The 16,942-nt window shown below is 50.1% G+C and overlaps 1 protein-coding gene across 8 annotated transcripts in view; it reads left to right on the forward strand.

The window, feature by feature from the left end:
* RAB11FIP5 (RAB11 family interacting protein 5) overlaps positions 1 to 16,942 on the forward strand; it is a 126,326-nt gene that overhangs the window by 53,182 nt on the left and 56,202 nt on the right. The window lies entirely within an intron of this gene.

The raw sequence follows: 16,942 nt of genomic DNA on the forward strand, positions 1-16,942 counted from the left end.
CTCAGTTTCCCATTCTGTAAAATGGATGTGGTTGGGCGATCTCCCTTTGGAAAAGCACTTTGAGATCTTCGGGTAAAAGGTGCTAAAGTAACAGGTATTTATTAGTGGTGTGTGTGTATTTTATAAAAAATAAAAACTATAGGGGAAAATGGCTTCAGCTGAAGTCTGATTCTACCCCTCCCCCCCAACTCCAGCTCCCCTGCTGAGAAGAGAAATAGCTACCAAAGCAGCGACTGCTTGTTCTTGGTCAAATAGAGCCCTGCCAGCATAACAGGAAAAAAAGCTGAGGGTGGTGACATAAACGGGGATTTTCCATAGGCCGACAGCCAGAGCCTGTTTCCAGCATCGGCAGCCATGTCAGGGAATAACGGGTCACTAGCAAAAAAGGTCACATGGGCTGAAGAGAAATTGGTGAAAATCGTCAGATAAGATACAGATCCACTCAGGGTTCAGCGATCAGGGAGAGCAGTCCAAAGCCGTTTCAGAGAACGGCCTTAGGACTAGCTGTGCCGCCTTTAGTCCGCTGTGTGTCACGATGTCTTGCAGTGAGATGGGTGAGCAGGTGCTCTGGAAACTTTTCTTGGTCTCTGTTATTGTTAAGAGCATCCAAAAGCTTGAGCCCTTCTTGAGTGAGTGGAAGGGAAATGCCAGAATGTGAGGTGGTTAGTGAGGCTGATATGTTCCTCAAAGCCACGTCCTCTCTAAGACCAGTCTGAGAGGGTATGCTGAGGGTCTGAAGTTGCTGCATAAGCGTCCCTGAGGGTCCAGGATAGGTTGGAGGGATGGTGCCCTTGGTCTCTCACATCTCTGAGAGCAGGGTCAGCTATAACCCCTCGCCTGGAGGGTGTATCTGCTGAAAGGGGACCCACAAAAGATTCCTTATAAACTGGGGTCAGGCCAGTTTTGCTTTGTCCTTTGTCTTATACAAAGAATTGAAACCTGTATTTAAATTAAAGAAGCAGAAAACATGGTTTTTAACTTGCAAATGGTCTAGTCTGGTGTGTTTTGGGAGATGTGAACTGTGAATCTTTAACAGTCTTTCTGTCCCCTCTGTCGATTAGGCATAGGAATTAGATGTTAAAAGAACCAGGTGAAGTTTTTTTAAACAGTTTGACTAGAAGTCCCATGTCTTCCTGTCTCTTGGGATATCCTAGTTGTCTGGCAGCCAGAAATTCAGAGCTTTCCTATGCAGTGGTGGTGTAGCTGGGTTGGTCCCAGGATATTAGAGAAGCAAGGTGGGTGGGGTAATACTTTTTATTGGACCAACTTCTGCTGGTGAGAAAGACACACTTTCAAGCTACACAGAGCTCTTCTTCGGGTCTGGGAAAGGTCCTCCGAGTGTCACAATTTGTCTGTGTCAAAGGTAAAAAACAAGCAGGAATATGCTTTTTTGACAGACCTGTCCCACCTTCTTTCTCTGTTCTACAGAAATGCAATAGGGCACATGCCCCATTTCCGCCCCCCCTTCTGTTGCAGGCCCTCTTCAAAGTGGGTGTCTGACTCAACCCGTTGGCAGAGCTAGCCTAGCTAGTGATCTCTAAAGAGACTCCATGCGTTCTGGTTAATGCCTGAAGTAGTTGCTGGCCTTGGTCTAAGAATGCTCATGCCTGAACAGAAGTGTAAGGGGGAAGCAGAATGTGTGTCCAACTTCACAGCCTTGCGGTGTGGCTGTGGTATTGGGTCTGTCTATAGCCAGCTGATCACTTCCATAAAGACAGCGTAGGGCAGCGTTTTTCAAAGTTTGGGTCGTGACCTGGCGCTGGTTTGCTCCGGTCAGCGCCGCCGACTGGGTGTCCCGTTGGCGGTGCTGCCCAGCTAAGGCAGGCTAGTGCCTACCTTTTCCGACACCGCGCTGTGCCCTGGAAGTGGCCAGCTGCAGATCTGGCTTCTAGGTGGCGGGGGGGCCACGAGGCTCTGCACGCTGCCCCCGCCCCGAGCACTGGCCCCGCACTCCCATTGGCCGGTTCCCGGCCATGGGAGCTGATGGGGGCGGTGCTTGCGGGCGAGAGCTGCACGGAACTGCTTGCGTGCCTTCGCCTAGGAGCCGGACCTGCTGCTGGCCGCTTCTGGGGCGCAGCGCAGTCCGCGGTGCCAGGAGAGGTGGGGGAAGCCTGCCTTAGCATCCCCGCTGTGCTGCTGACCGGGAGCCGCTGGAGGTAAGCCCGTGCCCAAAGCCTCTGCCCTAACCCTGAGCCCCCCCAAACCCAGAGCTTCTCCTGCACCCTGAACCCCTCATTCCCAGCCCTACCCCATAGCCCGTACTCCCGCGTCCCTACCCTCTGCTGCAGCCCTGAGCCCCTCCCACGCCCCGAGTCCGTCATCCCCAGCTCCGTTGGGTCGTGGGCATCAACAATTTTCTAAAGCCGGGTCCCCAGAAAAAAATGTTTTTTAAAACCACTGGTGTAGAGGGAGTGAATCTGGCACTCCTGGAAGTGAAGAAGGAAGCCATGGTGTGGTCATGTGCCATGCCACTGCCCTTTCCCCAAACAGGGCACTTGGTTTCTGACCAGCAGCTCCCTGAGCTCGTGTTATTAGCCAAGTACTTAAATGTGCGAAGTTTTTGTTCCCACAGGCTGTTCCCCATCACTCAGGGGCCCGATTCTCAGCCATGTCGCTGGGGGAGACAGGTTCTCATCACCTCTGGAAATCAGGCCGTAGTAAGTCTTACAGCCACTCTTAGGACTTCACTGATGACCGGATCCTCTCCATACCCCTGTGAGGTAGATGGTATCTTGGTTTTATAGCTGGGGAAACTGAGGCACTGAGTTGAAGTGACTTTCCTGAACTCTCTGTGAACCTAATTGAGCTGAAAATAGAACCCAGGAATCCTGTGTCCCCATCCCCCCGCTCTAAATGGGGAGACCATGCTTGTTGCATAATCAAATACTTATCTTGTGCAAGGAAACAGTTACAGTTTCCTTGAATTTATTATGGTGAGCACTTGATAGCACTCTTGCCTTGATAACTTGATATACTGTCTGGTTTGTTAGCTGGGGTACTTAGCAATAAGGGGGAAGCATTGATCCGTGTCTGTCACACTCCCGATTCAACAAGCCTCTCTGCTTCCCTTGGCCTCCTTTATCTAGGTCACTTACGTAAAGCGGAAACGTGGCAGTGATCCAGACACTGACCCTTGGGGAAACCTGTGCTCTCAGCACCCTCCCCTGGGTTAGATCCCCTTATTAACCAACTTCTTGGTGCTTCTCTTCTTTTGCCAGCTGTTTTCTTTGTTCTGTGTTAGGCTTTGTGACCAGCAGTGGCCTGTGAATACTTGGCTTTATCAGAGACAACAGTGCCAGGTCAGCATGGGGAAAGCAAGGCCTGCTGCTGCTCTGGGAATGAATAAGGCTTGAAATGTCCAGAGTTGTCAGCGCACAGCACTGGATTTCGTACTTTCTTGTCCATCCCCTCCTCCCCCCCCCCCGCTCCCTTCTCTCTCTCACACACGCAACTGGGCTCCTTTAAAACAAACTTTGTGCTTGAAAATAGCTTCCTGTTGGACCATTCTGCCCTGGATGTAAGCCCAAGGAGCTCCCTCGACTTCGGTGGGGTCCCCGGGGCATAATGAAAGGTGAGCTTTGGCCCTGTACCTTCATATTCCTTCTGTCCTGTGCACGGTCCACTCTGGGTCTGGTGGGAAGAGTGGAAGCTGGTTGTAGAGCAGCAGGGAAAGGGAGATGATCAGGGAGGAAGGGCAGAGATGGTTCGGTGGGGGTTGGTAGTGTGAGCTGCTGCATGCCCTGGGGGTTCCCGAGCTGTCAGCTGGATGGATTGCACTCTGGATACCCATTCACTGGCCTCCATAGCAATGCAAGGAGAGCGTTTTTCAGTAGAGACGGTGTGTGGATGCCCTGCTGGCAGGGCACGGACATGAGATGCCATGGCACTTCTGATGGCAGGAGGTGTTTGGGCTGTTCTCCATGGCCAAACTGACCCCCTCTGAAGTCCTGTCCAGTCCCAGCAGTGACAGCATCTCGCCGGTGGCTGAACTGATCCCCACACAGTGTTTGTAAAGTGCTCTGGGGTGAAAGGTGCTATGTAAATGACTAGCTCGTTATTGCAGCACATCAGCCGGTTGTGGTAGCAGGAAGCAGCTGCCAGCACATGGGATGGTGTCGTGCCCCAGAGAGGTGGGAGGTTTGCCATTGTGGTACCGCTGACTTGCCGATGTCTGTCTGAGTGCCCCCCAATGGCAGTTCCGTTGCTCTCTGATTCCCTTCTGCAGCCCCCTCCCCTAGTACTTTGTCCTTAAAACGGCCCACCGAACGGGAGCTCCGCCGTGGAGTGCTGCGTCCTTGCAGGCGGGTCCTTGTAGTCCGAGGCCTTCAGGGGAAGAGCTTGGGAATCCAGAACTGCAGCAGTGAGGGGGGCAGGGGCTTTCCCACCATCCTGCCTGTGTCCTTGCCACAGCAACTCCTTGGTCTCCAGAGTCCCCCTGCTGCAGCGAACGAACTGGGCGGTCTTTTAGACAGCACCGTGAGCTGCTTACTTTGTCACCCAGCTCGTCTTTCCTTCTCCTCGCCTCTGCCCATCCCGAGCCTCTCCTCTGCCCTCAGTGCCTCAGTTTCTCCTCTCGACCGCTCTATCCCACCACGGTGGCCACCAACAGCCCTCCCCCAGGACAAGCTTAGGAAAGAAAACGAAACCAAAGGCAGAAGGTTTGGGGAAGAATAAAGGCCCAACGGGTCAGAAATGGGCTGAGGAGTAAAAGAAATGAAATCAAAAGTTATTGATCAAAAGTGAAATCAAAAAGTTAGTGAATAGGCTGCTGTTAGGCTAGTAGGAAGAGAAATCGGGGTTCGGCAAGGGTTAAAATGAACAATTTATTAATGGACTCGAAACCATGCACTTGTGCCCCTACCGAACATGTGGTTACGTAGACTGTACTGCTGCCCTCCCCCTTCCCTGCTGTTGTTTCACCCATTGCAGCTTAGCCTGGGAGCTCTTCAGGGCAGGGCCTGTTTTGCTGTAGGTTTGTACAGCACCTTGCACGATGGGGCCATGATTGTGGATGGAGTGTCTGGGCACTACGAGGATGCCCAGGAACTGACCCTGACTAGGGTAGAAAGGGTGAGTTAGGCAGGGTATGTTTAGACAGCGAAGCTCTCCCACCAACATAGCGCTGTCTACGCCAGCGCTTAGGTCGGTGTAAGTACATCGCTCAGGGGGGTGGGTAATTCGCGCCCCGAGTGACGTCGTCGTGTCGACCAGGGCTTGCTTAGGTCGCGGTCGCCAAAGCAGAGTAAGCACGTGAGCTGTGATTCTCTGCATCTGATGCAGTCAGAGAGGGCCTGTGTGTTTTCCTTCCCTGAAACACTCTTCCTACCACATCACAGCTTATTCTGACAGATCCCAGCTGCAGTAAGTGCAGAATAGAGGCTGCTCTATTTTTATTTCCCCTCCAAACCCGCCTTTTACCCACTGTTCTGCATCGTCTGCTGTTCCCGTTGACTTTCAGCCAAGGGGCGTCGCTGGGGAAAAGGGCAGTGGTTGGGCAGGAAATGGTCTTTCGTTGTAGCTGGTGGGTGTACGTTGTGGGAATGCTGCACTCGTTCGTTTAGGTGGCCGTGATCCTGTGGGGCTGGAGCAGGCAGAACTCTGGATCAGTGCAAATAACGGCTATTGACTGGACGAGATGGAGCGTGGGCCGCTCGCAAGCAAAGCAATAGATTGGTCGTTGGAAAGCCACTCCTGTGGGAGACAAACGGGGTGATTCAACAGGCCTCCTGTCACCTTCAGCTTTGCACTCTTCTGTCCCTCTTTCCCCGCCTCTCTCCTTGCTGGGCAGGCTCTGAAGTGGGTTTGCTGGGGCAGAGAGCTCGCGTCACTTTATCCTGGGGGGGGAACACGTGGATCTGTTTCCAGCAAGTCTCCAAGCTTCCTAGCTAGGGAGCAAGACTGCTGTCTGCTCCCGTGGTGGAGGGTAGGCGGCAGCTTTCCCAGCCCATGGAAGGGGAATAAAGCCAGTTCTCCGTTGCAGGGTGCCCAGCAGAAGTCTCTCTCCTCTGAAAAATGAAAGACCTGCTGCCCTTTCGTTGTGTGCGTCTGCTGCTGGGGGTGAGTGGGCTGGTGGGGGGGCCATCACAAAGATGGGGCTCGTGCCAGTCCAGAGCTCCGCATCCCCCGCAACAGCTTAAATGCTCCCTATTCTGGCTGAGCTGTAGGGTCCCCGGACGCAGGGGACCAGTCTCTCAGTGAGCGCGCTCAGGAGGCGTCACGGGCACCCTTGAAGCCCTCCCGATAAGGGATCTGCGTGGGTCAAAGCAGTCAGCTGAGAACCCTCCAGCCTGGCCTTGCCCTGGGTCAGGGAAACTTCCCAACAGCTGCATTCCCTGCGTTCCTGGGCCACGCACATTCCTTCGCTGGCGGCTTGGTCAGCCTGGGAGAACCAGCCATTCCCCGTGTGAGAGAAACGAGCTTTGACAGGTCCTCACACTGGCTTTAATTAAGCGCCTGTGTTGTGTTACAGAAGGCTGCCCTGTGGGGTATTTTGGGGGAGGGTCACCCACTGGGCTAGGCTGCTCGCGTGACATGGGCCGGCTTTGTGGTTATACAGAGCCTCAAGCCAGCAAAGGGGGCAGAAGGCTGTGAACAAACAATGGGTTTTCCAGACAGCAGGTCCCAGTGAAGGTGGGGATTAGCACGGGCCCAGTGCGCATGGATGGAACCAAGGGGAATTAGGACATAAGCTCAGTGCCTAAGGGGTCAGTTGCTGGTTGCACTTGGCAGCTGTTTGCCCTGGGAAAGTTACAAGCCAGGACTGGTTTTCAAAAGTTGCAGGGATTGGATTCCTGGGAGGCTAGGGAAAGGGGTGCCGAGCAGGTGTGGGTAGCTCTGCTGTCTGGCTGATTGGAAACATGCTGCTTCCCAGGCTCCAACAGGAACCTCAGAGATTGGCTTGAACAGGACACCTGGTTTTGGTTTTTAAGGACTGTCTGTTTTCTGCTCTCCCAAAGACATTAGGGAAGGTGCTGAGGAGGGAGGCAACTAATGGTCCCGGAAGGTGGATGAAGCGTGGCAAGCTAACTTACAGAGCTGTATTGTGTTGGTAACGCTTCCTGTAGCTGTGGGAATTGGTCCCAGAACGCGTCTGGTGTAGTCCATATGCCCAGCAAGTGAGGGTACAGGGTGGGATGTATGAACTTGCCTCCACAAACTTGTTTTGGACCCAGATTTTCTCCCTGTGTCTCAGGTACCCGCAGCTGCCTGAGCAGGTGAGAAGCCTGTGTTTAAACTCGCTCCTGAGCTCTTCCTGCCCTGAGGGGAGACTTTTTTTTGGGAAGCTGGCAACTCCCGAACCCCATCCTTGGATGGCTAATCTGGGCACACGGCGGGTTTTGAGCGCTGCTTGGTTCGGTTTCCGCTGTGTCCATCTCAGTGGTCCGCAGCATGGGAGGGAAACTGGCCACTCACCTGGCAAGACCTCATGCGCCCTTCACCCACCCCACGCTTCCCCCGGGGGAAGAGGACAGGACCAGGAGCGGATGGTGGCGGATGTCCCCTCAAGAAGCTGTAGCAGCTCCCCAGGCTGTTTGCAGCGGGGAGGAGAGGGCACCTGTAGGTCATGGGGCAGTAGGTTCCTGCCGGAACTAGCTTGCCACGGACAATAAAAGCATCCTTGTTCTCCAGAGTGCAAGGTTTGGAGTCTTCCATTGTGGAGAAGTGGGAGACTGATCTGTAGGGGGAGGGGAAAGCCTGCCTCCTGGCTGAACCCCTTAAGGGCAGGCATGTGGCTTGGGTAGGAGCCCAAATCACATCCTGCACGAACCCAGCACTGATCAGTTTCAATATGTCCCAGTCCCGATGTCCGTTCGTGGCAGACCTCATTTGCGGTGGGGAATGGACCCCTTGCAGTGTGCAGTAAGGCTGCTGGAGAGATGTGGGGAGAGTAGCTGGGTTATCAGATGCTCAAGACCTCTATCTGCTGAGCAGGTGCGGCGCTCACAGCTTCTCCCGTGTAGCCCTGCCCTGGCTGGGCCAGCCCTGCGAAGGAGAGGCGAGTTGGGGGTCTACGCCCTGTTCAGTCTCTCGGAACTGTCAAGCAGGGAGCCCGCTTGTGAACCCGGCACCTGTCCCCGAACACTTGGACCAGGGTTAGAGCACTGGGACTTGAAGGTGTGGGACAGCATGTAACAACCGGAACAGGAGAGACTATGTCCCCTGAACGGCTACTGGTGTCATGAAGTCCCAGCCTCACCTAGGAACCACTGACCTCATGCTGGAGGCTCCGCGTCCTATCAACGCCTTGTGTCTACAGGTCCCTTGGAGTTGCCCTTATTCATTTGTGTGATGCCACATGGGGATGGTGCCCTGCAAAAAGAGGGGCAGGGAACTTTTAATCTAAACTAGACCAAATGCAGACAGGGGTAGAGAGAGGCTGGCACACCAACCTGACGTGAATTGGGTCCTCTCTGGGTGGTTCCAGTCCTTTCCAAGGTGATGACAGTGTCGAGGGCTAGGTTAAGGCACAAGGACAGGGATGAGTGGCGGTGATGGGGAAACTTGTGAGGTTGTGGTGGGTGAGGAAGTTGCTCTAGGCGTAGCAGGGTAGAGGAATAAGAGGCGTAGAGAGATGCGTGGGAGGTGTCGTAGGTAGGTGGTGCTGGGGGAAGGTGGCACATGAGTTGGGCGGGGGCGAGTGTCAAGGGAAGTGAGGGACGAGATTAGATTTTGTGTGTGAAGCAAACTGTTAAAGGGATGGGGTGGGTGCGTGTTGCCAGGAACGCTACTGGACGTGCTGATAAATGTCCTGAAAAGATGAACGAACTATGAAGCTTGCACCACCTGAGCTGATTGTTGGTCCGTGCAAATCTTAGTCAGGTGCTGGCTCGCGGAGCCTGAGCTGGCCACAGATAATCCTTCCACCGCAGCATTTCAAACTGACCAGAATTCAGAGCTGTGTGTGAATTCCAGTTTGTGGCGGGAGGGAGGGGTGTATGGTCTTGAAAAAAATCCGCTTTATTTTTACATTGCAGTGGCTCTTAGGTGCCCCAGTTGGGGATTGGGGCCCCATGGAGCTGGTGCTGCACAAACACATACCGTCCCTACCCTAGAAAGCTCAGAGTCTCCAATTGAAAAGGTGCCAAAGGGAGAAGAAATGGACAAAAGAGGTGGGAGGACAAAGTAGTAATAAAAGGATATTGTGAAAATGACAGTTGCAGCTGTGCAATACCCCTGCTTTTATGTTTGCTGCTGTAGGCCATGAAATCTGTCCTGATCCCAGAAACAAAGACCAGCCAGGTTCACGCTCCTCTAGTTAGTTTCTCCTTTAGAGTCTCTAGCAGGATTCTGTAGTGGTCTGGTTGCAAACACTCCACGGGAAGTATTTGCTCAAGGACTGTTTCCACTGGAATTTTGTAAAAAGGCATGGAAATGTTTAACGCTCCTCCTCGTTCATAGGGTGCCAGACGTTTGCAGAGCACTTACACCCAGAGTGCTCAGATGCACAAGTTCCTTCTTGTAGGGGAAATCATAAGAACGGCCATACTGGGTCAGACCAAAGGTCCATCCAGCCCAGTAGCCTTACTGATGGGAGAGGAAATGTGTATAGGGAAATGTCCTCTCTTCCAAAATCTTTCTAAACTAAACCAAGGCACTTCCATTCATCATTGGTATTAATGGAAGCTTTTCAAAAAACTTAAGGCTGAAGTTTGAGCCATATTTGACTTAACGCTGCCCCTTTTTAAATATGTCTGCTAGTCACTGGGATGCAAGCCAGGTTTTACTTCTGAAATTGCCAGTTTATTTCATAATCTACTGTTTACGGGTAAATATTAGGTTATTAAATGTGTGTGCAAGTCACAGAACGTTAATTACAAGTGCCCTCCTTCCATAGCAAGAGAAGTTGGTTTGCTAGGGGTATATTTATATTTTGTAAAAACATGCCTCTTGTATCTAGGAATATGTGAGTTTCAGAAATACCTGCCTCTGATCTCAGATTAATTTTAAAGGATCAGAATATAAGAGACACAATGGGAGAAGATAACTTACGTTACTATATAGTTAGCAAGGTAAAAACATGAGCCATATTTTAACAGGATATTAGGTTCTTTCTTATAGTCTGTTTCCCCTCAAGTTGACATATCTAATCTCTTTATATGATGTAATATTTAAAAATTACTTGTAAATTCTTTTCCTGGTGTTGTAAAACTAGTCACTCCACCATTCCTCTGCCTTCATTTGCTACATCCTTTCCATTTGTCTGCACTTTTTCCGGTTCCTGCTTTCAGCTGAGCTACAGGCTAATAAAAATTATTTGCTTTGGCTGCCGTTTATTCCAACCAGTATTTCCACCACCCTCTTAACGGAAAGAATCTGCCTGAGTCACCTGTCGCTGGTTTCTTAATAGCTTGTTGGCATCAAACTGAGCAGTTTTAGGGCTCTGTTTACGTCTGCAAGCTCCATGCAGGGGGTTATTTCTCTTAATACATTCTCTCCCCGACCCCGTTATTTGCCAGCTCAAGCACTGCGTGGGATGGAGTCTAACCTGCAGGAATTTGGTCCAGATCTTTTGCAAGACGGGAACTCTGGAGTGACAGGGCACTAGTGTAGCTTGCTCACAGCTACGGGTGGGCGGGGGGTGCATGTCTCCACCAAGGAGGGACATTGAATTAAGAGTGCATAGGAAGAGCAACCGAAGTGAGTAAGGAGATCCAATCAATTGACTGAAGCCCCAGCCTTGTTCCTGCGGAACTCAGTGAGAGTTTTTCCCTTGCTGGAGGATAGATGGGGAATTCAGCCCCGCACTGGCTGTGGGGCTTGCATTGGGTGATCTTGCGCTGTAGTGAGAGAGCTCCACCTCTCGAAGGGAGCCCTGGGATTGGAAGCCAGGAATTCCTGAGATTCCATAATCCTGGCCCTGCTGCTTGGCCTTGGGGAAACTAATGTGATCTGCTCCTGTGCCTAAAATGGCGATAAGAACACAGCTCCCTCCCCGGGCTGTTGGGGGGGTTCACTGAACTAGTGCGAGCACAACGTGTCAAGTGCTATCCGATCGGACTAGTTTGCATACTGTGATCCCTTGCACTAATTTCTGGGTGCTGAAAAACCACAATTGAAGAAAACCTTCAGATTACCTCTAAACCCTCATCGTCCTCACCCTGCCTCTAACATAGCGCATTGCAGCTGCAGATCTGGAGTTGCGTGAGAGGGTGGTAAACATAGGAAACTGAGGCACGGAGGTAAAGTGACTTGCCTGGGGTCATGCATCAGGGCAGTGGCAAAGCTGGGAATTAGACCACAGGTCTCCTGACACCTCCCTCCACATTAGTGAAAGTATTTTTGTTGCACAGCCAGAGCATTGTGCTTTGATAGCACGAGGCCTGTCTGCCCTGGGGCCAGCACCTCTCTAAGTCTTGTTGATGCTGCATCAGCTTCTTTCCTGCCAGCCTGGAAAGGGTGTAGTCCCTCTTGCAAGTTCTCTTTCCAAGTTCTCTTTCCGTAACCATGGCTTTTTTTTAAAAAAAATCTTTGCAAACGTCCTATCAGTAGAAAGGAGGCATTGCTTAGTTTGCTTCCTTTTGGTGTGGGCTGCCCTGTGTGTTGAGAGAGCTGCTCTTCTGTCGGACTGGTCCTGTGGTGGTGAAATATACCTGACTTCTATAGACCCCACACGAATCCTAAATGCTGGATTTGATCCTGCACCAAACTACATTTTTTTCTCTACTGTGCCTAGTCATCTAATGTTTCTCAGCAGGGACTGGCTTGCTGCCTTCCTAAACTGTATCAGGGAGATCTCCGGAACCGTCACCGGTCCACAGACCGGTCCTTGAGACACACTGATCTAGTGCATTTCCCTTGGCCAATACAGGATTGTTCCTTACGAATAATTTTCTAGTGCTTTGTCCAGTCAAGTTTTTAAATTTCTCGAACAGTGGGACTTTCCCTTGGAGTCACGTACCACAGCTCGATGATTTCCCAATCAGGAACCTAATAGCTTCTTGATATTCAGCCGAAATTCCTTCCTTTTCTTCATCCCATTACTTCTGGTTACGCCCTAGGACTGTCCTAAATTTGGTTCCCGTCTTGGTGATTGTCCTCTCTCTTAATAGTTTGTAACAATCTGATGCATGATACACTTGGGATATGTTTTTTTCCCATGAAACTTTGGGGAACATATTCACAATTTTATGCTGGAAATGTCTAGACTCCTTTTTTGTAAAATTTGTCAGTAAGAATTAGTCTAGCCTTTGTTCCTGAAGGTCCCAGCAAACTTTTGTGTGCTATAAAGCTTTCAGATTTCCTCTTGACTTGTCAAAACAGAATTTAATAGTTCGAAAATTAATCTTTTTGCTCAAATGAAGGTAATTTTGAGAGAGAAATAACTTTTTGTAAAGTCTGAATAAAATGTGAAAACAAAATGTTGAGACTTAGACTTTCTGTAAAAATTTCCCACACGGCACCATCCCTAGTGTCTTGCTTTGGATTTGAACTCAGGACTGATTTGCTAATAGTTAAGTACAGATAATAGTTGGATGGAAGACCTCACTATAGCAAGTACTGGACCAGTTTGACCCTTCTTAGGTTGTGGGATCTAATGGGATTACATCTTCTGGCTGCTAAGTTTTGACTGAACTTGGCAGTGGGTGTTTAAAAATAGGTTAGTGAAATTTGTTGGTGAGGGTGTCTGTCTGTGATGAAGTGAGCTGTAGCTCACGAAAGCTTATGCTCAAATAAATTGGTTAGTCTCTAAGGTGCCACAAGTACTCCTTTTCTTTTTGCGAATACAGACTAACACGGCTGCTACTCTGAAACCTGTCTGTTTCAAGATGATGTTAATTACGCTGCTTCCCACTTAATGACTTTCATATCAATATCTCAGAGCATCTTAAATCTTTCAAAGACACTAACTTCCTTACGAGGTAGACAGAATTCTATCTAGTTTATGAATGGGAAAACTAAATCAGTGATTAAGTGACTTGCCCAAGGTCAAAAGAAGTCCATTGCAGAGCTGCGGATATAACTAGGTGTCCGTGTGTGCCATAGAGCACTCTCTGCTGCTTTGCCTGTAGCAGCTTTGCAAACCAGATTGCTCCTTCTGCGGCTTACAGTTCTGTGGCTTTGTGTTTTTCTGCTTCCATTGCCCAGCCCTGCATGTTCTGGAAGTGATCAGTACAACATGATGTACATAACTTTGAACTTTCAAACTTGATCCTTTCCTTGTATTGGAGCAAAGAGTAACACTTGGCAGACTACCCCAAATACCCTAGTTGCACTCTTGGAAGATGTATGTTGGACCATACCATAGCGTTGTGTTTTATGGTGGCTTTAATGGGGTCAAAAATTGGATTGGTTTGCTGCCTATTCAGTGGTGGGGCCTATGATACGGCTGATATTACACTGGAATGTTAGTGCAGTTGTTGTTTCTTTCACCCACTGAAATAAAGTCTCCCATTCAATAAGACAAGCCAGATGTGACTCCTAGTTAATAGTTGCCTTGTGATACTGCTCTGTTTAAAGGGACCATCTGCCATAGAAAACACCTCCAGTATTTTAATATAATCTAAGCAATAGATTTCAAAGTTGGCCATGCAAAGAAGTGTGTACAGCTGGGATGCATAATGCACAATAAGGTATGGGGCTTCAATCCAAAAGCACTATAACAAAGGGGGATAATTAGTCATCTTTCAAGTGTGATATTAAGTGGCTTGCCTAAAGGAAGCCACACTGCAAGACAGTATCCAAGTCAGGAATGGTACCAGGCTATCCTGGCTCCAAACCACTTTCTCAGTCCACTAGACCATATGCGGTAAACTTTGTCCTAGATGTGGGTGAAACATTTCTGCAGCAGTTTGAGGAGTCAGTAAATACAGTCACAAGCCTACCTGCATTTCTGATACTAGGTATGATCTTAGAATCATAGAATATCAGGGTTGGAAGGGACCTCAGGAGATCATCTAGTCCAACCCCCTGCTCAAAGCAGGACCAATCCCCAATCAAATCATCCCAGCCAGGGCTTTGTCAAACCTGACCTTAAAAACTTCCAAGGAAGGAGATTCTACCACCTCCCTAGATAACGCATTCCAGTGTTTCACCACCCTCCTAGTGAAAAAGTTTTTCCTGACCATCCCTTCACCGACCATCCCTTTAGAACCACACAAACAGTGACTCCAAAGAATTTCTTGACTAACTCTTAGAATGTCTGGAGTGGCTCACGACTGTGAGTGCCTGCCTCAGGGCAGACTGTCAGAAAATAGGGCAAATGCCCCAAACTGATGGTGTGTTTTGTAATTGGATTTCACCAAGCCTGTAACACATCTGAACTCCTGGATCACTATACCAGTGTTATCATGGAGTCACAGACTGTCCCCTTAGACCGGGGTGGGCAAACTACGGCCTGGGGGCCACATCTGGCCCTTCAGACATTTTAAATCTGGTCCTCGAGCTCCTGCCAGGGAGCGAGATCCAGGGCTTGCCCTGCTCCAGTGTTCCAGCTGGGGAGTGGGGTTGAGGGCATGTCCCCCTCCGGCTCCTACACGTAGGGGTAGCCAGGGGGCTCCGCACACTGCCCCCTCCCCAAGCGCTGCCCCCACAGCTCCCATTGGCTGGGAATCACAGCCAATGGGAGCTACAGGGGTGGTGCCTGTGGACAGGGCAGCGTGCAGAACGACATGGCCGTGCTTCCACGTAGGAACTGGAGTGGGGACATGCCACTGCTTCTGGGAGCTGCTTGAGGTAAGTGCCACCCAGACCACTTCATCCACAGATTACTGGTTCTGTGGATGAAGGGAAAGCAGTGGATGTATTGTTTCTTGACTTTAGCAAAGCTTTTGACACGGTCTCCCACAGCATTCTTGTCAGCAAGTTAAGGAAGTATGGGCTGGATGAATGCACTATAAGGTGGGTAGAAAGCTGGCTAGATTGTCGGGCTCAACGGGTAGTGATCAATGGCTCCATGTCTAGTTGGCAGCCGGTGTCAAGTGGAGTGCCCCAGGGGTCGGTCCTGGGGCCGGTTTTGTTCAATATCTTCATAAATGATCTGGAGGATGGTGTGGATTGCACTCTCAGCAAATTTGCGGATGATACTAAACTGGGAGGAGTGGTAGATACGCTGGAGGGGAGGGATAGGATACAGAAGGACCTAGACAAATTGGAGGATTGGGCCAAAAGAAATCTGATGAGGTTCAATAAGGATAAGTGCAGGGTCCTGCACTTAGGACGGAAGAACCCAATGCACCGCTACAGACTAGGGACCGAATGGCTAGGCAGCAGTTCTGCGGAAAAGGACCTAGGGGTGACAGTGGACGAGAAGCTGGATATGAGTCAGCAGTGTGCCCTTGTTGCCAAGAAGGCCAATGGCATTTTGGGATGTATAAGTAGGGGCATAGCGAGCAGATCGAGGGACGTGATTGTTCCCCTCTATTCGACACTGGTGAGGCCTCATCTGGAGTACTGTGTCCAGTTTTGGGCCCCACACTACAAGAAGGATGTGGATAAATTGGAAAGAGTCCAGCGAAGGGCAACAAAAATGATTAGGGGTCTAGAGCACATGACTTATGAGGAGAGGCTGAGGGAGCTGGGATTGTTTAGTCTGCAGAAGAGAAGAATGAGGGGAGATTTGATAGCTGCTTTCAACTACCTGAAAGGGGGTTCCAAAGAGGATGGCTCTAGACTGTTCTCAATGGTAGCAGATGACAGAACGAGGAGTAATGGTCTCAAGTTGCAATGGGGGAGGTTTAGATTGGATATTAGGAAAAACTTTTTCACTAAGAGGGTGGTGAAACACTGGAATGCGTTACCTAGGGAGGTGGTAGAATCTCCTTCCTTACAGGTTTTTAAGGTCAGGCTTGACAAAGCCCTGGCTGGGATGATTTAACTGGGACTTGGTCCTGCTTTGAGCAGGGGGTTGGACTAGATGACCTTCTGGGGTCCCTTCCAACCCTGATATTCTATGATTCTATGATTCTATGACCCTGCCCCAGCCCTGATCCCCTTCCTGCCCTCCAAATCCCTTGGTCCCAGCCCAAAGCACCCTCCTGTACCCCCAACCTCTCATCCCCACCCCAGAGCCCGGACCCCCAGCTGAAGCATGCACACACGCACCCCAACCCCCTGCCCCAGCCCAGAGCCCCCTCCTGCACCCTGAACTCATTTCTGGCCCTACCCCAGAGCCCGCACCCGCTCCTGCACCCCAACCCCCAGTTTCGTGAGCATTCATGGCCCCCCATACAATTTCCATACCCAGGTGTGGCCTTTGAGCCAAAAAGTTTGCCCACCCCTGCCTTAGACACTCCAGTCAATCTTGTCATCCAGACAACTGGACTTTTGTGATAATGGTTACTTACACAAACAATCACACCACATCAGGTTGCTCCCAGTCCCAACACACCAGTCACTTACCTCAGATCAATTGGTACTCCAGATCTTACACCAAAGACCATGCTGATAGCTAATCTATAGAAAATGAACTAAAGGTTTATTAGCTAAGAAAAGGAAATAAGTTATTAAGAGGTTAAAGTAGGTAAAAAATATATGTACAGGTGAGTCACAGTTTGTAATTCCAACTGGTGGCAGTGATGTATTAAACAGCTCGTTGCCCAAAATTTTTTTCAGGGTACCCGGATTGTGTCTGGGGATCTCTGCTTTGCCTCTGATACACTTCCCTGTCAAAGACCAGGCTCTTTCCTTGAATCCATATTTACAGCTTCTTCTGACAGAAAACAAGCTCACAGTATCTCTAGCCACATGGGCTTTTCCTTTGATGACTTGAGTGAGGAACGCACTTTGAGTCTTTGACCTCAGGTCATCACACACAACGGCCACTTGCTTTGAAATTAGCGCTTTTCTATTAAAGTCCTTCATTAGCATTCCACAAGGTTTCTTTCTCGTTTGATGGGTTATTTCGTTATGGGGTACGCACAATGTAAATGTTTCCTACTGCTTTATAACAGGATACAGATAAGTGAAAACAATGCAAGTAACGTCCCTTTAGTTTTCGTGAACT

This window comes from Chelonia mydas, chromosome 4 (assembly GCF_015237465.2).
Source record: "Chelonia mydas isolate rCheMyd1 chromosome 4, rCheMyd1.pri.v2, whole genome shotgun sequence".
In the NCBI taxonomy this organism is placed as follows: Eukaryota; Metazoa; Chordata; order Testudines; family Cheloniidae; genus Chelonia; species Chelonia mydas.